The following is a 3564-nucleotide window of genomic DNA, read 5'->3' as shown; positions in this document are numbered from 1 at the left end:
GGTCGGATTCACCGGAATAATGTCCACGAAGCTCGTCATCCATTTCAGCCAGATCTTTAGGCTTGAGAGAAACCTTGGTGTTGATGTTTCTCCGGGTCGTAATGCATCGCTCTTCATCTATTGGATGCCTGCCCGCGGTCGGACTTAGTGTTGCTATCTCTCGTAATATACGTAGTTGTGTTTTGTATTTTGGATTGAATTGCTTAGGAAATTTCAAGAAATATAATCGAATAAAAATTGGGAATAGCAATCTTGAAACATATTAATTAATAACAAATATTCCTAGAAGAAAAATTGCATGGTAGTGTGAGTGTGAGGACACATAGGGGTATCAAGCCTAAAGGGTCTACGCATAGCAAAGAGATAGCTACTATACGAAAAACAGGAATAGATACTTTCATCCCCAAATAAAAGTACCCTTTTCCTCTTTTTAAAACTTGATGAATGAGCGGACCTTTAGCAGACCTTTAGCTATTACCATGCAATTTGACTTCCAGGATTATTTGTTATTAATTAATATCTTTCAAGATTGTCATTCCTAATTTTTATTCCATTGCATTTGTTGAAATTTTCCAAGAAATTCAATCCAAAATATAGCTCTCTACTATGTATATTAAGAGAGATAGAATAATTATGTTTAAATGCATTTTACGTTAATTCTTATCAATATATTGTACAATACACTGCTATATATATATACATACTTAAAAAGTTAAAAAACGTTAAGGCTGCACAGTAGACCGTATGTGTAAAGTTTAAATCATTAAAAAAACATTGGAAATTAATATATTCATTTTATGGAAAAACGAAAAAAGTTCCAATGAAATATTTAATAACAAAATTTTTGGTGAAACGTGACAATGAAACTACGTCTATTTTAATACCAATGTAAGTTATGAATTATAATAATATACATTAATAGGAATGATATAAAATATCAGGAATAAACTCGAGTTCGAAGCACGAGATTCGTGATCAGAATGTTTCTTTAAAGCCGAAGGAGTTTTAACAGAAGAGAATTCACAATCACCGAATTACTGTTGTCGATGCTTTCACCTTTAGTTTTAAAAAGTTTATGAACAAAGATCGAGCGCGCAGCGCGAAGTAAATACATTATCGAGCGGGAAGCGCGAGATAAATATAATATCGAGCATGAAGCGCGAGAACCAACAGTTGCGTGCCCGTGGCGTGCTTCAACATACGAGTCAAGCGAGCTGCGCGCGATGAGAATGTTCCCGCGAAGCAAGCATTTTTTTTTTAAAATGTTTATGTTGGTTTAAAAAACGTGCTTTCAAATTTGAGTAAGTTAGAGAGATATTCAGAAATTTGGAATCGATTCAAAAATAATTCGAACTTGTAAAAACTTGTTAAGAATTTTGCAAGGTTTCTCGAAAATGAAAAAAAAAACCTTTTAGGTTCCTAGGAATAATTAAAATAATTTTTTATTTTGAGAAATTAATTTTAAGGGATTATTTCAATTTCGAAAGATTAATAAATAAAAAAATCGAGTAAATTAAAGAAATATTCAGAATAATGGAAGAGATTCAAATCACAATTTAGATTTTTAAAAATTTCAAAAATAAACTTTAAAAGCTTTAAAGGAATTTCGAAAAATTTCAAAGAGATAAAACTGTTTTTCTCAAAATTTCTGGGCAAAATTTAGAAGACTACATATCAATTTTTTACATCTGGCATGATTTAAAAAAATTTTAAGAAACGTTTTAGTCAGTTAAAAATAGTTTTACGAATTTAAGTCGTTTTAAATGTATTGAAAATATTTAAAAACTTGCAAACATTTCGGAAAATTAATCAAATGTTTCTTGATTTCTTCGAAACTTCTAAATGTTTTAAACATCATTTAAAAAGGCTCCAATATTTCCTAATATTTTGTAAAATCCTATAAAATAAAAATCTTTAAAGTCCTCTAGATTCTATTTTGATACATTTCGTTTCATGCTATTTTAGGCTATAATCACAATTTTAAGGATTTCAAGAGAAAAGGCCGAAAAGTTATTAACTTGACCTCATATGCTTTCTTAATATATGGACACTTTACAAAACCTTTAATGTTTAAAAACACTTATCACACAATTACAAAATTTAGCTTTTACCATTTTATTTTAATTGTAAAATAATTTTAATTGTAAATAATTGTAAAATAAATGTAACGAAATTTATTTTATGAAAAAATATGTCATGATTTTAAACGGACAAACCAATTCTAAAGGTGTCTCTTTGTATAGTATTTAAATAAATAATGAATATATTCTTAGAATATTTTCAGAATAATTTTTAAATCAAAAAAATCACTAAAAATGTTCAAACGAATATTAGGAAGAAAATTCTTTTTTTTTGAAAATCTTGTCAGACCTTCTAATCTTTAAAAATTATTCAAATTTGTCCTGATTTTTTTATTCTGCAAAATTTTTAAAAATTGCCTTCACAAATTTTCTGATTCTTTGACAATTTTTTAAATGTTTTGTAATATTTTGAAATGTACAAGCAGGCTTCATAAGAATTATGTTCCTTAAATCAAGATGAAAAAAATTGACTTATAATCTTCTAAATTTTTTCTAGTAATTGTAAGAAAAATAGTGTTATCTCCTTGTAATGTTGTGGAATTCCTTTGAAGCTTCTAAAGTTTATTTCTGAAATCTTTAAAGACCTACATGTTAAAAAATAGTTAAGTTTAAAATTCGATTTTTCTCTTCCATTCTTGTAAATATTTCCGGAATATACTCGATTTTTTATATTTATTAATCTTACCAAATTGAAACATTTTGCTTAAAAATCTTTGACAGTCTTCTTTTAAATTTGAGGAAGTCCCTTAATATGTTTAAAAATCTTTTTCAATGTTTCCCCAAAGTACATTTTTTAAAATAAAAAATCATTAAATGTGGCAAAATGGTAAAACTTTTTCATAATCTTTTACATATTTTTATTAAAATTTTTAGAAAATAATAAAAAATGTTTTGCTACGTTTTTTAAAAAATTTTAACATAGAATTAATTACAAAACAATCATTTAAAATTTTCCCCATAAACTTTCATTCCCTTGACATCCTGCAAAATTCGGTTCACTTAAAATTGATCCTAATAGCCAGTTAGCCACAGAAAACGAATCCTGAAGTCGGGTTAAGGAGAGGGGGAGCTTGGGTTCGTGCTCGTGCATTTTCGGCTCTACACGAGGCTGGCCTACGCAACATGTAGCAGAGCCGACTCACCGACATGCTACGTTTGAATGTGTTTCTTCCAGATGGGAGAGTGGTGGGTGCTGAAAAATCCCACGGCTTGGAGACGCTGCCGTGTACTAGCCTATTCGCTCAAATGAAGGGAACTGGCGAACTTTTACAGGCTCTCCGGAATCTGAGTAGCTTTAAACGAGCATTACTGAAGCATCTCTGCTATTTATGTTAAAACTTCCGATTGTTGGATACAATGTTTTTGTTATATTTCTGAATTGTGTAGATACAGTCTGTCAAGTTAAAGCGTGGGTGGCTTTACTCGCAGTCGGTAAGGTGTATCGACATGATTTTGGTGTCAAAATATTAAGAAGAGCTCCCTC

Source organism: Belonocnema kinseyi, chromosome 7 (assembly GCF_010883055.1).
Source record: "Belonocnema kinseyi isolate 2016_QV_RU_SX_M_011 chromosome 7, B_treatae_v1, whole genome shotgun sequence".
Classification (NCBI taxonomy): Eukaryota; Metazoa; Arthropoda; class Insecta; order Hymenoptera; family Cynipidae; genus Belonocnema; species Belonocnema kinseyi.
Note: the sequence above shows the minus strand (reverse complement) of the source record.